The 22,630-nt window shown below is 35.3% G+C and overlaps 3 protein-coding genes across 4 annotated transcripts in view; 2 read left to right on the top strand and 1 right to left on the bottom strand.

Moving 5' to 3' along the window:
* The window catches only part of LOC127845104 (uncharacterized), a 443,587-nt gene that overhangs the window by 36,238 nt on the left and 384,719 nt on the right, over window positions 1-22,630 (bottom strand). Inside the window, exons 5-10 of the transcript XR_008033052.1 lie at window positions 21,425-21,453; window positions 20,406-20,545; window positions 16,631-16,735; window positions 11,675-11,810; window positions 10,337-10,430; window positions 9,753-9,893 (exon numbers count right to left, since the gene is read on the bottom strand). The gene's annotated coding sequence lies outside the window, so the exon portion shown is untranslated. The remainder of the gene's footprint in view (window positions 1-9,752; window positions 9,894-10,336; window positions 10,431-11,674; window positions 11,811-16,630; window positions 16,736-20,405; window positions 20,546-21,424; window positions 21,454-22,630) is intronic.
* The window catches only part of LOC127845103 (uncharacterized), a 365,628-nt gene that overhangs the window by 136,923 nt on the left and 206,075 nt on the right, over window positions 1-22,630 (top strand). The window lies entirely within an intron of this gene.
* Window positions 1-22,630, top strand: part of LOC127845106 (uncharacterized) — a 271,505-nt gene that overhangs the window by 191,606 nt on the left and 57,269 nt on the right. The window lies entirely within an intron of this gene.

Genomic DNA, 22,630 nt, shown 5'->3' with positions numbered 1-22,630 from the left:
TCATTGAAGTATTTAAATATCTACTCTTACACAATGCTTCCATCCAAAGTGCGCGAACTTGTGGACTCACTGGCTATATATACTCATTCAATTGGGATTAAGCTAGAATTTGGTTGTGCTTCTAGTATTGATCCCCCAGAACGAATCCCAGTTCAGGAATACATTCCATTTCAACCGGAACTTGCTGCACGGAAAAATGTTGCAATGAAACGATTCCGAATATATGAATGGCCTGATTCTGCCGGTCGTGCCATGTCTGTACGTGACATTGGTGATGTTGATGACGTTGCTAGCGATATCCTTGAAGATGATGTTTATAAAAGATTTGCTGCATATATCGATCGTTACAATATCAATCGAATTTCAATACTCATTGAGATAAGTCCAGGCTCACTATCTTGAATTAGTGTTTGTTTTTGGTGGATACTATATTAATATGGACCTTGTTGTATATTAAATTTATATTGTAATAATTAAAACTGTTTTGACATGTGGCGTATAATACTTTTTTATGTTGTTTCTCTATACATGAAATTGGGCTATAACATAATATACTAGCTTAATGTGTTGTTGACTTTTCGACGATAGGTAGATATGGTAGAACATTATATACATATGCTCATCTTAATTTTAAAAGATATTTCGCCGGAGCTTTTCTCTTATATGTAGTTATTATTAAAATCAACACAATTGTGTAAATACGGCTCCTAAGTCGTTATACCTTGAGATTCAAATCAGTGAACAACATAATGTTTATTTTTGCGTCCGAGCAAGTGACTAACTACTAAACGAAATCAAACTGTAGACAGATATTTCGTTTATGCTTTGTGTCAATGTTATTGTATAAGTTTAAATTCAATGTATGCCTTTGTTTTAATGACTTATACAATTTGGAACATGTTGATACAATTTTATTAGTGCGCTTTATAGCATGTACATGTTCACATAATTGTCAACGCATTTGACTTCACCTATAAATATTAAATATTTCTTCTTTAATAAATATATAATTCAAACTGCTTGATGTGTTCAAATGTATCATATAAATATGTTTTATATGCATTGTATGCATAGTGCCTGTCAATTGATCATTTAAAAAAAAATACCCTTTAAACATCGATAATGATAGAGCTTTGTTTTCAGATGTAACAAGAAAAAAAAAATTATAATAAAAAATAATATTTGTCCGTAGTTCTATGCTCTCAAATAATGTAGTTTTATAAATGTACATGTCTAATTTATTAATATTAACCAGTAGCGGCAGTTTCAGATTACTCAATTGTTTAACGTGTGTTGCTTTTAAATTGATTGTAATAAGTATCGTCATTGGTTAAAATAAAACAAAACATGTCTGATGAAGATCGGATGAAAACTACTTGAATTTAAAAGCGGACGCCATGGTTAATGCGTTAAACTAACTAAGTGACCCAGCGACCTAGTTTTTGACCCGGCATGACCCATATTCAAACTTGACCCAGACACCATCTAGATACAACTTCTGACCAAGTTTGGTTAATATCGGATGAAAACTACTTGAATTAGAGAGCGGACAACATTCTGAATGTATAAAACGCACTAAGTGACCCTGTGACCTAGTTTTTGACCCAGCATAGCCCATGTTCGAACTTGGTCTAAACATCAACTATATACAACTTCTGACCAAGTTTGGTGAAGCTCTGATGAAAACTACTTGAATTAGAGAGCGGACACCATGCTCAATGTTTAAAACGCACTAAGTGACCCCGTGACCTCATTTTTGACCCGGCATGACCCATATTCGTATTTCACTTAGACATCGTCTAGATACATTATCTGACCAAGTTTGGTGAAGATCGGATAAAAACATCTTTAATTAGAGAGCGGGCACTTAATCCGGAACGACCAACCGACAGACAGACCGACCGACCAACAAGGTCACTCCTATATACACCCCTAAACTTCGTTTGTGGGGGTATAAAAATAGCATTGTTGGCGTTAACTTTGTTATTAACAATAATAACTCTTAGCGTGATTAAGTTGATGTTTCACTGACGATGATGCTGAAAGATGCTGTCGCTGTTGTAATTGCTGCTGTGGTTTCTGCTTCTGATACCGATGATGATGATGATTCCGACGACGACGATAACGGCGTCGACGATAAATACGACGACAGCGAAGAAAAGGATAAGGATGATGATAATGATGGTGGTGGTAGTTGTCGTGATGATGGTGGTGGTGATGATGGTGGTGGTGGTGGTGATGATGATCATGCTGCTGATGATAATGCTGCAGCTACTGCTGATTATGATGATGAAATAATGTTGGTGCTGCTGATGAGGATGATAAGGGTGAGGATAAAGATAAGGATGAGGATACAGATGATAATGATGATGATAATGATTGGGATGAGGATGAGGATGATAATGCTGCTGCTGATTATGATGACGATTAACCGAGGAATATTCAATAATGGTTTTTCTTTTATGCTTTCCGGTGGTTTATCATTGAAATAAAACTGGAATTCTACTGTTTCGAACAGTGAAAATTAACAGTGAAAAATATCAATATTTTTCACTGTTTTACTGTGCAATGACATCATTTTTTCGACAAAATGACGTCATAAATCCAGCGATATTATCCAGTCATACTCTTTTACGATGTAAATAAACGGTGAAAAAAAGCATACAATAAAAATAACATTTGTTGGATTCGATGCAATATAGATTTTAATTCACTCGTGATCATAGAAAATATATTTTTGGTTGCGCCACTCACTCGTGAACATATTATTTTATATGATCACTCGTTAAACAAGTGCTGTTTGTAAAACATGCATGCCCCCCATATGGGCTGTCAGTTGTAGTGGAAGCCATTATGTTAATACGTTTTTTGGCAATGTGACCTTTGACCTAGTGACCTGATCAATATACCTATGAAGTTTCATGATCCTAGGCATTAGCGTTCTTGAGTAATCATCCGGAAACCATTTTACTATTTCGGGTCACCGTGACCTTGGACCTAGTGACCTCAAAATCAATAGGGGTCATCTGCGAGTCATGATCAATGTAGTAGTTATGTACCTATGAAGTTTCATGATCCTAGGCCTAAGCGTTCTTGAGTTATCATCCCGAAAAACCATCTGGTGGACGGACATACGGGCACACGGACTGACATACGGACCGACATGTGCAAAACAATATACCCCCTCTTCTTCGAAGGAAGGCATAATAAAATCGATATCCCATCGAATCCAACAAATATCCTCTATATATTAAAGGCAACCTTTGAGCATTTGTTCATAAAAATATGTATTATTACAATTCGATATACACGCGTGTTTTACGACAAGGGAGAGCATCCAATAAATAGAAATTGCAGATACTAACATTTTATATTGAAGTTCGCAAGGCGTATGATATCCATGATGAAAATGACACAGTATTATTGTGAATGTATATATTAGGATAATGTTGGCCGTGAATGATGTGTTTTAAAGATATGAACATTATCCGCTTGGACCTGGTTAGAATACCGAAGGAGAAAGTTCGAAATAAATAAACGTGCCTATAAGGAACATGAAATAATGTTAGTAAATAATACTACAAAAAAAGCTTTTAGGACTATTTACAAATACTTGAAAAATGGTCATTTCAAATAATATCAAAAAGTAAATTGTTTACATTATTTATTATTAGTCTTTATTTAAATAAATAATAACATTTGCGTTTAATAGAAACTAATAAGCATACATTGCCAACATAATTTAGTGTCACAAAAGACACACAATTATATATTACAAGATTTAGAAATTAAAATTAAAAAGTGTTTTGGCAAATTGGTTTCGTACACTGTTGAATTTTATGACACATAGAAAAGTTTCATGTTACATAATAAACTATGCATTGATATGTGGCAATTTTGTTTTATGATATTAGCTGTAACCTAAACTTGTTCAAGACAGTATAATGAACATTTGATCTTCCTCATCAATACAACATTTATCAAATGCAATAAGAAATAAGTATAAGGAAAACATGTATACTGAGCAGTCGAGATCAAGAAGACAAAAGGTGGGTCCATACATAAAGTAGTGTACGTGGTATACCCACAGTATTTTCTTGAATAATAGACAAGTAACAATATTTTGTAATTTACACTGTCCTTACAAACATTTTCAGTAGGAACAATATGCTGACATTATAAGACTCCATTAATTATAATGCAAACTAATTCTGTTTTACATGTAAGGTGTCAGAGGGATTGAAATACACGCTTACATCACCTAAGACTGCGTGGAATCTACTTACACCTACAAAAAACAGCGGAAATTCTTCATACAATTTAAGTTTTGTAAGCGGAAGTTTTTAATTAACTTACAGTGACTTTGACTTGTATCTAGTTTTCCCAAGCTAGGCCTACACGTAAGCTAACAATTCATACAATTTAGGAACAATACCCTAATATAAAAGCGGTGAGCTAACAATTCATACAATTTAGGAACAATACCCTAATATTAAAGCGGTGAGCTAACAATTCATACAATTTAGGAACAATACCCTAATATAAAAGCGGTGAGCTAACAATTCATACAATTTAGGAACAATACCCTAATATAAAAGCGGTGAGCTAACAATTCAAACAATTTAGGAACAATACCCTAATATTAAAGCGGTGAGCTAACAATTCATACAATTTAGGAACAATACCCTAATATTAAAGCGGTAAGCTAACAATTCATACAATTTAGGAACAATACCCTAATATAAAAGCGGTGAGCTAACAATTCAAACAATTTAGGAACAATACCCTAATATTAAAGCGGTGAGCTAACAATTCATACAATTTAGGAACAATACCCTAATATTAAAGCGGTAAGCTAACAATTCATACAATTTAGGAACAATACCCTAATATAAAAGCGGTGAGCTAACAATTCATACAATCTAGGAACAATACCCTTATATAAAAGCGGTGAGCTAACAATTCAAACAATTTAGGAACAATACCCTAATATAAAAGCGGTGAGCTAACAATTCATACAATTTAGGAACAATACCCTAATATAAAAGCGGTGAGCTAACAATTCAAACAATTTAGGAACAATACCCTAATATAAAAGCGGTGAGCTAACAATTCAAACAATTTAGGAACAATACCCTAATATAAAAGCGGTGAGCTAACAATTCATACAATTTAGGAACAATACCCTAATATAAAAGCGGTGAGCTAACAATTCAAACAATTTAGGAACAATACCCTAATATAAAAGCGGTGAGCTAACAATTCAAACAATTTAGGAACAATACCCTAATATAAAAGCGGTGAGCTAACAATTCATACAATTTAGGAACAATACCCTAATATAAAAGCGGTGAGCTAACAATTCATACAATTTAGGAACAATACCCTAATATAAAAGCGGTGAGCTAACAATTCATACAATTTAGGAACAATACCCTAATATAAAAGCGGTGAGCTAACAATTCAAACAATTTAGGAACAATACCCTAATATTAAAGCGGTGAGCTAACAATTCATACAATTTAGGAACAATACCCTAATATTAAAGCGGTAAGCTAACAATTCATACAATTTAGGAACAATACCCTAATATAAAAGCGGTGAGCTAACAATTCAAACAATTTAGGAACAATACCCTAATATTAAAGCGGTGAGCTAACAATGCATACAATTTAGGAACAATACCCTAATATTAAAGCGGTAAGCTAACAATTCATACAATTTAGGAACAATACCCTAATATAAAAGCGGTGAGCTAACAATTCATACAATCTAGGAACAATACCCTTATATAAAAGCGGTGAGCTAACAATTCAAACAATTTAGGAACAATACCCTAATATAAAAGCGGTGAGCTAACAATTCATACAATTTAGGAACAATACCCTAATATAAAAGCGGTGAGCTAACAATTCAAACAATTTAGGAACAATACCCTAATATAAAAGCGGTGAGCTAACAATTCAAACAATTTAGGAACAATACCCTAATATAAAAGCGGTGAGCTAACAATTCATACAATTTAGGAACAATACCCTAATATAAAAGCGGTGAGCTAACAATTCAAACAATTTAGGAACAATACCCTAATATAAAAGCGGTGAGCTAACAATTCAAACAATTTAGGAACAATACCCTAATATAAAAGCGGTGAGCTAACAATTCATACAATTTAGGAACAATACCCTAATATAAAAGCGGTGAGCTAACAATTCAAACAATTTAGGAACAATACCCTAATATAAAAGCGGTGAGCTAACAATTCATACAATTTAGGAACAATACCCTAATATAAAAGCGGTGAGCTAACAGTTCATACAATTTAGGAACAATACCCTAATATAAAAGCGGTGAGCTAACAATTGATACAATTTAGGAACAATACCCTAATATAAAAGCAGTGAGCTAACAATTCATACAATTTAGGAACAATACCCTAATATTAAAGCGGTGAGCTAACAGTTCATACAATTTAGGAACAATACCCTAATATAAAAGCGGTGAGCTAACAATTCATACAATTTAGGAACAATACCCTAATATAAAAGCGGTGAGCTAACAATTCATACAATTTAGGAACAATACCCTAATATAAAAGCAGTGAGCTAACAATTCATACAATTTAGGAACAATACCCTTATATAAAAGCGGTGTTACTGAGTGTAGTTTGTCTAATTTTAATAATAGTGACATAGACTTTATCCCAACTGGCTCGAAATGGAATCCAGGTAGGGTATGTAAGCTGGGTATACACTTCTACAAATCTTCAGCACTTTATCTTAATCCAATCATAAGTAATTGATCATAGACCATAAACTGTTGCTGCTTATTCTCAAGTTTTAGATGCATAAATATTGACCTATAACGAATGGCCTCTAATTAACTTCTGAAGACTGAAATTTAATAAAAGCAAGAGAAACTGTCGTCCCTTATTAGCGCTTGTAAACTTCATAGACTCATCTGGGAAAATCCTATACGCTATGTATTGAATCCATATTTTTTCAAATCACAGCTCAAGTATGTTTATATGAAGTCACTTTCTAAATGCAGGACACATTCCATTAGGCATATATATGTAGCATTGTCCAAGTATTATCTATATGAAACTCTAAGTTTTATTTAGCAATAACAAACAAAAGCAAAATACAACTACATTATTGGAAATCATATTATCTTAAAGTCCTACGGTATAAACTAACAATAAACACCTTAAAAATGCATTCTACTTGTTCTACTTGAATGTAAATGAACCCAAATAAAATAAGTTCATCCCGATACATACACCTTAGCTATTTCTAGACGCTCATTTAATACTAATGTTAATATTGTTCAAAATACAACAATGTATACAATTAATTTAAACAGACAAAAACATGGTGTCTATGAAATATTCCCAAATGAAACAAAACATTTCATTTTAATCTATAACTAATTCATACAGGGAACTATATATATATTATTACAGATTTCAATAAGACATAATATCATTTATAAATATTAAATACACAGGATCAAATAAATGATGACAATTATGCATTTAACGGGTGCTTCATTTAAAAAAATTGCATTTTCCGCTCCACACTTCACTGCATAAAATTGAAACTTCACAATCGAAAAATGTTATCATACAATATTTTGATCATTAAATTATTAAAATGAAGCAATGAATAATACAAACTAGTGAAATTCAGCGGAAATGCTATATCAAAGTTAAAACAACAAAACCTTATCAAATTTTGAGGATAAAATAAATATAATTTGTTTTGTGTTTTCAACCATATCAACACAATCTAAATGGTTTTGTAAGCTACATCGAAATAAGAATTATACAAAATATTTCTGACATTAAAGCAAAACTTATAACAATTATAATTACCGTAGACATTCATGTGCAAGTAATTAAAGATGGTTTATTTGTTCATATGTTGTGAATAGAGCGTTTTACTATAACAAGGAACACACAAACTACTTGAAAACAAAAGTGGCATTCACTATTTTCCACATTTCTAAGAATGGTGAAATTCAGCAGAAATGCTATATCAAAGTTAAAACAACAAAACGTTATCAAATTTTGATATTATAAATATAATTTATTTTGTGTTTTCAAACAAATTAACGCAATCTAATTGGTATTGTAAGCTATATTGAAAAAAGAATTATACAAAATATTTCTGACATTAAAGCAAAACTTTTAAGAATTATAATTACCGGTAGACATTAACGTGTAAGTAATACAATATGGTTTATTGGTTCATATGTTGTAATTTGAGCGCTTTACTTTAACACGGAACACATAATCTACTTAAAAACAAATGTGGCATTCACTATTTTTCCACATTCCCAAGAATGGTACACCTAATGTGAAATCAGCAGTACATCAAAACATAAAATAACATCAACATCTCAAAACTTCACGTACCATAACATGTTGAACAAATTTGCTAAATAAATTGTTAACATTTGACCAAGAGAATATTTCTGATATTAAAACACAAAAATGTTCAATCTCTGGTTAATTTTGTCTTATTAGTTTATTATTGGCTTCCATTTTAAAGTAGTTTAAATGGCGATTTTCACAGCAATAACATAATGAAAAGTGTGGAATATTTTCACTGTTTACTGTTTGAAGAATTGCATCACCAATTCGATATCAGTGATGTCTGTCACATAACCAGAGTAACATGTGTAATATTCTAATCTTTTACAAACATCAGTCAGTCAGTGCAAATTTAATAACCTCTGGTCCGATCTTCAGGTCTCCAGTGTCAAGGTCACGGCCCGTGTAGAACTGGGCCCACACTGGACAGTGGTCACTCACGACCCCGACCCACGTCCAGCCTTTGGGGATCCAGGGACTGGACAGGCCCTCTCTTACGACGTCACATTGACCTGTACAGAGGAATAAAATATATTACCATAAAACCGTCTAAAAGAACATAATCGTATACTTCTGATAATCATATGCGCAGATTTTAAACCGGAAATGAACAAACATTAACAAATTATCTCCATATGTTAAGCTTTTCAACAATTAGTTTGCATATTTACTGTTGGATTGTTTGCGGAAATAATGGCACATAATTTAATCTCCATGGTTTTACAATATGATACATTTATGTTCATTTGAGAATCAGGAACAAGAACTTATTGATAAACATTTTCATTGATAAACATACTTAATTCAATCGATATTATTTACCTATTAATCAATAGTAAGCAAAGTTTATATAAGCAAATTCATTGAATTGATATTCCCGGCCAATATGCTTCTGGACACAAAAGTAATATATCTGACACTCAAAAAAGGATTTTTTCAAGATACAAAGGGCCATAACTCCATTATTAACAGATGGTGTACAATGCCATTTGGCGTGCATCATCATCTTATCCTTATACATACTCATTCAATGAAATCCGCCAAAGCACTTCCAAGATATGGCTATGGACGGACGGACGGAAAGACGGACAGACGGACAACACCAAAACAATATCCCTCCGCCTATGGCGCGGGATAATAAACATCAACTGATGGAAATCTTCAACACAAATCTTTAACAATACACAAAGCTTTGGATCTGCAAAATCAAACACAATATAACAACAATATTAACAAGCACATTTGTTGAATTGATATCCTCCGCCGAAGATAAATTTTGAGATGGACGGACAGACAGACGGATGGACAGACAGACTGATGAACAAAGCCAATTCTATATTCCTCCGCCTTTGGCGGGGGATAAAATAATTGTTACCAGTGAACACTTGTTTTGTCTGTATAGATATCCAGATGTTATCGTATGTCTTGCTGCCTTTTTTGATGGCGTCACTTATGTTTGTGAAGACACCGTCGGCAATACAATTGAGATAGCCTAGATTTCGAAGATCATCAAAATCTAAAATAAACAAAAACATCATTCTTTTAATATTAGACACCTTATATGAAACATATCTAATTGAATTTTTGAATGCACATAGTTTTTAACAGATTTCAAACTTAATTCAGAACAACTTGGAGTAAAGTGACGTACTTCAAGAATAAGAGGTATTTATAAACAATCTTTGGAGTAGCCTCCCTTATATGTTATAACTGTTGCCAGATTATTTTGCATAAAGCTAGCAACTCTACTTTATGAAAAACACTGTAGCTACAGAAAAACAATACATCATGGAAAAGGGAGAAGATAGACCTCCTGGAAGCCGCCAGGCCGAAGAACATCATCTCCACCAGGACCAACACCACCATTCATACATGTACCAGACTGGGGAGAAGCACAAGTTGGAGGAGATATAAGAAAGTTGAAAGCTAGCTTGGTTGGTAGAGAACAGGACTACTAACCCGAGGATCAACAGTGCGTTTCCCGGCCCGCTCACATAACTTGTGTTGGAACAAGTCTTTGAATCCTTTAAACTGCCATTCTTTCCTTCCAGAGCTTCAAGTAAAGTAGCTGTCAGTTAATGGCTAAATTGTGTGCACTTAGTACTGATAAAGCAGCAAATCCATGAAATGCAAATTAAAGGATATGTTTTTGTAGTAATATGGAATTAAGTATTCAACGTATACTAGTAATCTGTGCAACTGTTATTGTTTGTTAAGCATTAATTTTAGGCTGATTTTAGTAGAATATAAATATTCAACAGACGTTGTTTATATATGAAACAAGGGCTGTTTGTAAAACATGCATGCCCCCATATGGGCTGTCAGTTGTAGTGGCAGCCATTGTGTGAATACGTTTTTTTGTCACTGTGACCTTGACCTTTGACCTAGTGACCTGAAAATCAATAGGGGTCATCTGCCATTTATGATCAATGTACCTATGAAGTTTCATGATCCTAGACATAAGCATTCTTGAGTTATCATCCTGACACCATTTTACTATTTCGAGGCACTGTGACCTTGACCTTTGACCTAGTGACCTGAAAATCAATAGGGGTCATCGGCCAGTCATGATCAATGTACCTATGAAGATTCATGATCCTAGCCGTAAGCAAACTTGATATATCATCCGGAAACCATTTTACTATTTCGAGACACTTTGACCTTGACCTTTGACCTAGTGACCTGAAAATCAATTGGGGTCATCTGCCAGTCATTATCAATGTACCTATGAAGTTTCATGATCCTAGGCGTAAGAATTCTTGAGTTATCATCCTGAAACCATTTTTCTATTTCGAGTCACTGTGACCTTGATCTTTCACCTGGTGACCTGAAAATCAATAGGGGTCATTTGCCAGTCATAATCAATGTACCAATGAAGTTTCATGATCCTAGGCTTAAGCATTCTTGAGTTATCATCCGGAAACCATTTTACTATTTCGAGTCATTGTGACCTTGACCTTTGACCTAGTGACCTGAAAATCAATAGGGGTCATCTGCCAGTCATGATCAATGTACATATGAAGTTCCTAGGCGTAAGAATTCTTGGGTTATCATCCGGAAACCATCTGGTGGACGGACCGACTGACAGACCGACCGACCAACATGTGCAAAACAATAAATCCCCCTCTTCTTCAAAGGGGGGCATAAAAAGAAGGGGCAGAATTCAGAAAGTTGGATGTGGGATGTAGTAATTGTTGAGGAGAGGTAAGGGCAATATGTTTGGTCCGGGTCTATTACTCTGGTGAACTGAATATTGATTTGCCTCAAACAAAACGCCTCATAAAAATTGCTCTATACCTGGCCGAGCGGTCCTAATGGCCTCTATAAGGTTGGGGATATTGTCAATCTCTGCCTGCAGTCGACCGATGTCCTCATTCTCCAGACCGGTTGCCTTCAGATGTACACTTACCAGTGCGCAGTCAAAAACGCTGATCTGTTGAATTATTTTATACCATATTATTTTTAGATTGCATTATAAAAGTTTCTACCACTTAATAACGCACTCAATTTACCAGGTACCCTGACAAATCATCGTACCAATAGGATACAGCAAAATTTAAATCAAAACAGTTCTTTGCATCAAATAAAAAGTATTTTTGTCTTAGAAATACAAATGGAAATAGGTCAGTCATTTCATTGTATCATACCACTTGAAATTTTCAAGTTGAGTCATTTTGTAGTTGATTTTATCATTTAAGAATGTTTGATTCCTTTTGTAGTAGAACTGGTAATTTTGTAGTGGAGCAAGTCATTCTGTAGTTGACCTTGTAATAATGAAGCTGAGCTAGTAATTAATGAGTTGTGTAGGTAATTTTGTAGCTTAGTGAGAAATTCAGTAGTTGACCTAGTAAGAATGTAGTTGAGTTATTAGTAATTTTGTAGTTGCGTAGGAAATTTTGAAGCTAAGTAAGTCATTTTGTAGATGAGCTAGTCATGTTGTAAAATTAGTGAGTCATTGTGTTGTTGAGTAAGACATTGTGTAATGAAGTAAATCATGGAGTGGTTAAGTAAGTCATTTTGTAGCAGAGTTAGTCAATTTTAATTGAGCTATTCATGTTTCACTTGAACTTATGTTTTAGTTCAGAAACAAAATACAGTTGAGAAAGTTATGTTGTAGCTTAGTAAGCCTTTAGTTCAGTAAATCAGTTTGCAGTTGACATAGCAAAGTTATAGTCAAGCCAGTCATTTTGTAGCTTAGTAAGCCTTGAGTTGAGTAAATCAGTTTGCAGTTGACATAGCAAAGTTGTAGTCAAGCTTGTCATTGTGTAGCTTAGTAAGCCTTTAGTTCAGTAAATCAGTTTGCAGTTGACGTAGCACAGTTGTAGTCAAGCCAGTCATTTTGTAGATTAGTAAGCCTTTAGTTGAGAAATCAGTTTGCAGTTGACGTAGCAAAGTTGTAGTCAAGCCAGTCATTTTGTTGTTGAATACGTCATTTTGTAAAAGCCAGCTTAAGATCTCCCCAGCGTGGGAACATTCTTAAGGTCTCCTCCAAAGACACCAAGAACTGGTTCTATCCAGGAAAAGACTCTAAATCAATACAACTAAACAAAATAGGTTTAAACTAAAGTAACATGAAACTCTTTGCCCATAAACTCAACACTTCAAGTAAGCAATAAAAGATGGTGCATATTTTCATAAAAGACTACACAACCTTGAACGTAGCAATGCAGGGTCGTCTAGTGAAGGGTTTCTGTTTCTTGTCCATAGCCAGGAGGGTAGAGCTTACTAGGGTAATGCCCTGCATTTCATCATACAGGAATCCATTGTACTCGTTACTCTGAGGCGAGAACAAAAAGAACAATGAAATATAAATTAAGACAGGTAAAGTACCTGTAGATCAGACAAGAGGGCCTGAAGGACCCAAAGTCGCTCATCTGTGATACAAAGGAACTTTCTTGTTATGAGCAGCCCACGATATCATAAGAACAAATGTTCTGACCAAGTTTCATGAAGATTGAACTATAAAAATGACATTTAGAGTGTTAATAAGGCTTTACTATAGCCATATAAGGAAAACTGCCACTCCCCTGGTGGCCATGTTTTTCAACTGACCGGAACCATTTTCAAACTCCGACGAGATATCATACGTAAAAATGTGTCATGAAGATTGGACTACAAATGTGACTTCTAGAGTGTTAACAAGGTTTTACTATATCCAAATAAGCAAAATTGCCCCATCCACTGGCGGCCATGTGTTTTAACGAATCGGAACCATTTTAGAACTCAGCCGAAATATCATAAGAACAAATTTTCTTACCAGTTTAGAGTGTAAACAAAGCTTAAAGTTGACGACATACAAAAGGTGTTCACAAAAGCTCACCATGAGTACGATGTGCTCAGGTGAGCTAAACAAGTAATCAATCTTGTAATATTTTTACCTCTTAGTGTCAACAATAATGTATTAATTCTTCAGCAAATCCTGCCAATCCAAAACTAGCAGATTTTGACAAATGTGTTGTGTTTAAATCTTGCCAATAAAAAAGTAGCAGAATTTTAAGTGTGCTTTATCTTGCATAAACCTATCTATCTCTTAATTATAATCAGAATCATGCATATAAATCTCAAACCGTATTTCCAGTACTTAAAATATACAATAAATATTTCAAGATATTCTTGACACCTGCCGATCCGGTACTACTGATGGGGGAGGATTATAAGCAATCTTGTTTTGTTTGCGTATGTTATCCTGGGATAGTTGTTTTACGAATATTAGATACCCAGTAATATTATGCCAGTAACGGACAACAACTGCCTTTTCTAATCAGAGATAGATGGAAAATGTTTGTAGAAAGGATTTTAGGACCAATCGATTCCAAAGCACACAGATGATTTGAGTCTTTCTCTTATAAGTATGTTTAATCTGAGAAATGTCTTTGTCTTTCACTTGTTAATGAGTTGCTGAAGCATAGACACAAAAACTTGCATTTGAAAAAAACACAACATTAAATTAAAAACAAGAGGGCCTAAAAGGCCCAACGTCGCTCACCTGAGATTCAAAGGAACTGACCTTTTTTGTGCAGCCCTTTGATGTCATTTGATTAAATGATCTTACCAACGTTCGTGCATAGTGAACACCCTGGCGGTCACGTTTTTCAACAGACCAGAACCATTTTAGCAACCATCCATGATATAATTAAAACAAACATGCTGACGAAGTTTCATGAAGATTGAACAATAAATGTGACTTTAAGAGTGTAAACAAATTTTGACAATAGCCATATAGGAAAAAATGCCCGCCCCCCTGGTGACCATATTTTTCAATCAACTGCAAGAATTTTTCAACTCATCTAAGATATCGTTACGACAAATCTTCTGACCAAGTTTCATGAAAATCAGACAATAAATGTGGCCTGACTAGCCTCTAGAGTGTAAAAAAGGTTTTACTGAAGCCATAAAGCCATATAATGAAAAATGCCCCGCTCCCTGATGCCCATGTTTTTCCAACGTGAACTATTTTTAAACTCATCTAAGACATCATTAGGACAAATGTTCTGACCAAGTTTCATGATGATCGGACAATAAATGTGGCCTCTAGAGTGTTAACAAGGTTTTGCAATATCCATATAAGGAAAAAATGCCCCGCCTCCTTTTGGCCATGTTTTGCAACCAACCTGAAACATTTTCAAACTCATGCAAGATATCATTATGATGAATCTTCTGAGCAAATTTCACGAAAATCGGGCAACAAATTTGGCCACTAGAGTGTTAACAAGGTTTTTCTTAATTCATATACAGTCATATAAGGAAAAATGCCCCGCCCCCTGGGGGCCATGTTTTTCAAGCAATCACAACCATTTTAAACATTGGCCAAAATATTATTAGGACGAATCTTCTGACCAAGTTTCATGATGATCATACAATAAATGTGGCCTCTAGAGTGTTAACAAGGCTTTACTATAGCTATATTATGAACAAGAGATGTGTTTGTCAGAAACACAATGCCCCTAATGCACCGCTTTTCTACCTTTGACCTTGAATGATGACCTTGACCTTTCACCACTGAAAATGTGCAGCTTCATGAGATACACATGCATGCCAAATATCAAGTTGCTATGTTCAATATTTCAAAAGTCATTGAAAAACTTTACTATATAAAATTTTTAAACTTTCGACCTTTGACCTTGAAGGCTGACCTTGACCTTTCACCACTCAAAATGTGCAGCTCCATGAGATACACATACATGCCAAATATCAAGTTGCTATGTTCAATATTTCAAGTTATTGCAAAACTTTACTATATTCAATATTTAATTTTTTTACCTTTGACCTTGAAGGATGACCTTGACCTTTCACCACTCAAAATGTGCAGCTGCATGAGATGAACATGCATGCCAAATATCAAGTTGTTATGTTCAATATTTCAAAAGTTATTGCAAAACTTTACTGTAAGGTTAAAGTTTTGGGACAGAATGACAAGACAGAAAGAAAGACAGACATGCCAAAAACAATATACACCCGATCTATCGATCAAGGGGCATAAAAATGCCCCGCCCCCTTGGCGGCAATGTTTTTCAACCAATCAGCATCATTTTCGATCTCGTCCAAGATAACATTGGGATGAATCTTCTGACAAATTTTCATGAAGATCGGACTACAAGTGTGGCCTCAAGCGTGTTCACAAGGTTTTACTAAAGCCATATTTAGCCATATATTGAAAAATACCCCGCCTCTTAGAAGCCGTGTTTTTAAAGCAAACGTTACCATTTTCTAACTCATCCAATATATCATTGAGACCAATCTTCTGACCGGATTTCATGAAGATTAGACGATAAATATGGCCTCTAGAGTATTAACAAGGCAAATGTTGACGCCGCAAAACACACAACGGACAAAAGGCGATCACAAAAGCTCACCATGAGCAAATTGTGCTCAGGTGAGCTAAACATGTTCAGATGTTTTGAGTGTACCTAAAAAGCATGCAAAATGAGGAGAAGAAACACGGAGCAAGGCTACGCATTATGCTATTTTACGCCATATCTTCTCCAATACTTACCATATCCCCACTTAGCAGCCAAGTGCAGTGGAGTCTCTCCCATATCACTCACCATATCCCCACTTAGCAGCCAAGTACAGTGGAGTCTCTCCCATATCACTTACCGTATCCCCACTCAGCAGCCAAGTGCAGTGGAGTCTCTCCCATATCACTCACCATATCCCCACTTAGCAGCCAAGTGCAGAGGAGTATCTCCCATATCACTCACCATATCCCCACTTACCAGCCAAGTGCAGTGGAGTCTCTCTCATATCACTCACCATATCCCCACTTAGCAGCCAAGTGCAGTGGAGTCTCTCCCATATCATCGCCCGCGTTTACATCAACACAACTCTTTAGGCTGTCCAAGAACAGAATGGCTTTCACTGAAATGGACGTAAATGTGGAAAGATTAAAAAAATATTAGCAGCGCTCTGGGAAAACAGGGCTTAATGCATCTGCATGAAGTGTTGTCCCAGTTAAGTGTTGTCCCAGTTAAGTGTTGTCCCAGTTAAGTGTTTCCAAGATGATCCTTTGCAATCTCCGCGTCAACTGGCGTTTTGCTAAGATATTTCCTTTAGAAAAATAACATAAAATGGGACAGCGTCGTCCCTGATTAGCCCGTGCAGACGGCACAGGCTAATCTACGACGCTTCATACATATGTATTACGCCCCAATTTCCCAGAGTGTAAGTCAGAGTCAGACAAGAGTGTTGCTTATTGTTAATACTAATCTCAATATCACATCTAATATGGGGCTTGTCCTCAGCATTTTGGGTATATGACCCGTGAAATTGGGCATTTTAGAATCAATTTACTTTCAATTGGGAAAATTAGTATTGCTTTATTTTTAACTTTTAAATAATTATTGAAACAACTTGCATGACATATAAAATACTTAACATTAAGATATCAGTACAAAAAGTATTGATGAATTTAGCAATGAACAATATGTTAGTTTATAACCCTGAATAACTACTACATTACGGAAATATGCATCATAAGGTATTTCGACAGATTGAACATTATTTGCTAAATTCCTTTATGTACTTCCTCATGTCCATTTTAGGCACATAAATGCAGTGGAATGTTGCCTTCATTGTCTATGGCTCGCACTTAACCCCCAAAATGAACCAAGAGTAACTAAAAATACAAAAGAGTTATAAGTACAAGCGATGCCTTCACAGGTGTGAAGCCTTTCTAACCCTTTACAGGGGTTTTTATCTAATTTTGGGGAAAAGGCCTGGCCTTTTTTGAGGGGAAAAAAATCGCGCGAAACGCCAGATTTTGGGGGAAAAAATCACAAGAAACGCCGGATTTTGGGGAAAATAAGGAAAGTCTTACATAATCAATTAAGCATATTTTACTGTTTTTAAAACAAATTCAAGGAAACAGAAAATTTAATTATGCAATATTTTTCGTTTTTCTACACTGGATCAGGTTAACTTATATATTTAAAGGTTTAAAAAAAAAAAAAAAAAAAAAAATTTTTTTTTTTTTTTTTTTTTTGGGGAGGGGAAAATGAAATCTAGGGAAAATTTACCAGCTGAGGGGAACAAAAAATCGGAGGGGAAAGGGCCGATGATCGGCGGGTCACAAAGAAGGAAAAAAAACCTGCTTTACCACTAAGATACAGTTATAAGTACAAGAGATGCATTCACAGTTGTGAAGCCTATCTAACCCTTTACCACTTAGTTACATATTTTAACGCATTTGTAGTCATAAATATGTATGATATGTCTTTGTGAAGAAAGTCTCTTCTTAGCAAAAGTCTAGTTTAAGCGGAAAGTGTCATCCCTGATTAGACTATGCGCACTGCACAGGCTAATCTGGGACGACACTTTACGCACATGCATTAAACCCCTAAATCACAGAGCATCGCCCAAATCATGCTTTCATAGTTTTAGTAAGGCTCTGAGATGGGGCTCTAGTCTTCAATAATGTTATAACAAGAAACCGTCTGAGAAAACAGGCTAATCTGGGACGACACTTTACGCACATGCATTAAACCCCTTAATCACAGAGCATCGCCCAAATCATGCTTTCATAGTTTTAGTAAGGCTCTGACAGGCTAATCTGGGACGACACTTTACGCACATGCATTAAACCCCTTAATCACAGAGCAACGCCCAAATCATGCTTTCATAGTTTTAGTAAGGCTCTGACAGGCTAATCTGGGACGACACTTTACGCACATGCATTAAACCCCTTAATCACAGAGCAACGCTCAAATCATGCTTTCATAGTTTTAGTAAGGCTCTGACAGGCTAATCTGGGACGACACTTTACGCACATGCATTAAACCCCTTAATCACAGAGCATCGCCCAAATCATGCTTTCATAGTTTTAGTAAGGCTCTGACAGGCTAATCTGGGACGACACTTAACGCACATACATTAAACCACTTAATCACAGAGCATCGCCCAAATCATGCTTTCATAGTTTTAGTAAGGCTCTGAGGAAGGGGCTCTAGTCTTCAATAATGTTGAAACAAGAAACCGTCGGAGACAGGTGATGCTCATCAAAGGTAATTTTTGTCAAAATATTGCACTTTATATTCAGATAAAAGGAAACGTCTTGAGGGGCATAACTTTGGACAAAATAATACGATGGATGGTTTAGCAACTTAAAAATGTCATAGGGCCATAACTCTCTAAATAAATCATATAACCAGAACCCACAAATAACATGCGCATTTCCTCAAGGTAGTTAAGCTTCCCATAAAGCTTCATTGAATTCTAGTCAGTAGTTGGGGAGAAATAGCCCGGACAAGAATTGCACTATATGTACAGTTTAAAGAAAATTCAAAGGGCCATAACTCTGTGAAAAATCATCTGACCATAACCGGCTGATAATATGCACATCTCCTGTTGGTAGTTAGGCTTCCCATAAAGTTTCATTGAATTCCGGTCATTTTGTTGCGGAGAAATAGCCTGGACAAGAATTTCACTATATGTACAGTTAATGGAAAATTTCAAGGGACATAACTCTGTGAAAAATGATCCGACCCGAACCAGCTGATAATATGCACATCTCCATTTGGTAGTGAAGCTTCCTATAAAGTTTAATTGAATAACGGTCATTAATTGCTGAGAAATAGCCCGGACACAAATTGTGCACTGACGGACGGACACACGGACACAAGGACAAAGCAGCGACTATATGCTCCCCAGGGATAACTTTGGCACATTTTCATTGATGGGCAAATACATTTTAGGCGTAGGTTTCATTGCAACCTGGGTGAAAATTATATGAATACAAATAATCTGAGAGGGTTTAGCCTAAGATTGGCAACAGCTTCAGAATTAAACAAAACCCTGTTATGCTTTAACATTTACATTTCTAAAAATAAACACACTTCATGAAATTTCTACCTCATTTTAGTTAAAAAATTGACCATTATTTTACAAGCATTTTAGATTGTGTAAACAAACACTTTCAATTTGTTGCCTTATTTTTTTTTTAAATATATCTAACAATTAATTACAGCTGGACTACACAATTATTTAACTGTAATATAATGCTTTATCCTTATTAAGTCTGTCAGTAAAAAAATGCTTGAATTTGCAAATCAAACTTAGAACAATTTTGTGATTCTCGTAAGTTAGTTAGGTAGGCCCATACACAATAAAGGCTTTTGAATGAAACCTCATAAAGTATAAAACAAATTTACATCAAGGAAAACTGGGCTTTATACATGTGTATAATATCTTCCCAGATTAATATGTACAGTCTGCATCAAATAATCAGGGACGACACTTTCCGCTTTTATTGATTTTTCTTAAAAAAGGAAGGCTCCCCTGAACGAAACTCTAGTCTATGTGGTAAGTGTTGTCCCAGATTAGCCTGTGCAGACCTGTGGTAAGTGTTGTCCCAGATTAGCCTGTGCAGACCTGTGGTAAGTGATGTCCCAGATTAGCCTGTGCAGACCTGTGGTGAGTGTTGTCCCAGATTAGCCTGTGCAGACTGCACAGGTCCATCTTAGATGGCATTTGACGCACTTGCATTAAGTCTGGTTTGCCTAGAACGTGGATAAAACACACACATTTTACTCACAATGATGTTTTGATGTCCCTTCAATGCCGCCATATGCAGTGGAGTGCGACCCAGGACATCGGAAGCATCGGCAAGGCAACCGTTCTTGGATAAAATATCTATTAGTCCTGCCTGGACATATAGTGCGGCCAAATGAAGAGCTGACAAGAAAAAGAGCAGAGCTCCAGATAAGGTTTTGTGAAATTCTTAAATTACTACCAGATTTTCAAAAAGAATTATTAACTCTGATATTTTATTCTTAACGTTACTCCTAAGTTTTGGAAAATAATTATTATTTTTTCTAAATGACCTAAAAATAAATAAAAATGTTAATTTTCATGCAAAAACAATCAAAATAAACATACTAGCAACTTTTTTTATAAAGTTCAACAGATCCTTTTCAGTATTATACAAATTTATTTTTCCAATACCTACAGATGCCCAAACTGTGCTTAGATTACATGCCTTAGATGAATTTTTACATATTTCACATTTAAAACGGGTCTCTCCTTCAATCTTTTCACCGATTAGCCACTGGACTTGTCCCTTCCACTCATTTAATGTGTTTTTTTTGTGTTTAAGTTTGGACCAGTTGTGTCGCGTTTTTGTTTAGCTTTTCCGACTGTGTCGGCAACTGAACATACAACATCGTATAAGATCTTTTCTATAATGTCTTTCTAAACTTTTAACTTCGGCTCACTTTGCGTAGAATATGTTGAAAGCGTGTTTTTGGAGGCTTTGCAGATTTTTAGGACGCTCTCTGGGCGCCGCCAATGTTTTTGACAGATAGACTGTATACGCCGCTTTTATTTGAAAAACATGCGCTTTGTTAAACAAACCGGATAACCATTCTATATACGAACTCAATAAAAATCGATATGAACCGATGTAAAAATAATATTCGTAACTTGATTTTGTAATTCTTAATGGTACGACAAGATTTTAAAATAAATACGTAAGGGACTTGAAAATAATTCGTAATTACAAAAATACGACCCTTATCTGGAGCTCTGAAGGGATTTGTTTAACACAAGAGTCACCTGGACATATAGCGCGGCCAAATGGAGAGCTGGAAAGAAAAAGAGATTTGTTTAACACAAGAGTCACCTGGACATATAGTGCAGCCAAATGGAGAGCTGACAAGAAAATAAGATTTGTTTAACACAAGAGACACACTCTGTGAATACCGGGCTTTATTAGTGCAAATGGTAATCCCATATTAGCCTGTGAAGTCTACACAGGCTAATCAAGAACAATACTTTCCGCTTTCATGGAATGTTTCAGAAGATATTATTGAGATAAATGTTCTCACCAATTAATTTGCCTGACAACACTCAACTAAATTCATCTGATTCTGCGAACTTTGTAAAAATAAAATGCTTCATGTACGTCAAATTTGCAAACCTGTCAACATAAACATGCATTCCATTTAATATACATTGATGATGATGTTGATAATTATGACAATGTTTAATGATGATGATGTTGATGATAAATTTAATAGTAAATGATCATCTCAAACTCACATTATTAACTTAAAAATTGAGCCCATTTCACGGTCCACAAATCTGAGCAATATTTAAATTTGCCCTCCACAACTCGAGATGGTTGCAGTTAAATTTGTGAAAACCATATAAGGATTCCTGGTATGTGATTCGTTCACATCTAATTTTGAGATACACATGTAAATTTCATAAATAATCTAAAGAAATTGTTGTATTTCACATAAATATATTTAAAAAATAGATAGGGGTCATCTGGGAGTCATGATCTATCTAACGATGGAATTTCATGATCCAAGACGTATGCGTTTTTGAGTTATCATCCGGAAACCATTTTACTATTTCGGGTCACCGTGACCTTGACCTTTGATCTAGTAACCTCAAAATCAATAGGGGTCATCTGCGAGTCATGATCAATCTACCTATGAAGTTTCATGATCCTAGGCGTATGCGTTCTTGAGTTATCATCCGGAAACCATTTTACTATTTTGGGTCACCGTGACCTTGACCTTTGACCTAGTGACCTCAAATCAATAGGGGTCATCTGCAAGTCATGATCTATCTAACAATGAAGTTTCATGATCCTAGGCGTATGCGTTCTTGAGTTATCATCCGGAAACCATTTTACTATTTTGGGTCACCATGACCTTGACCTTTGACCAAGTGACCTCAAAATCATTAGGGGTCATCTGCGAGTCATGATCAATCTACATGTACCTATGAAGTTTCATGATCCTAGGCGAA

This window comes from Dreissena polymorpha, chromosome 9 (genome assembly GCF_020536995.1).
Source record: "Dreissena polymorpha isolate Duluth1 chromosome 9, UMN_Dpol_1.0, whole genome shotgun sequence".
In the NCBI taxonomy this organism is placed as follows: Eukaryota; Metazoa; Mollusca; class Bivalvia; order Myida; family Dreissenidae; genus Dreissena; species Dreissena polymorpha.
Note: the sequence above shows the minus strand (reverse complement) of the source record. Positions and strands in the feature narration are given on the sequence as shown.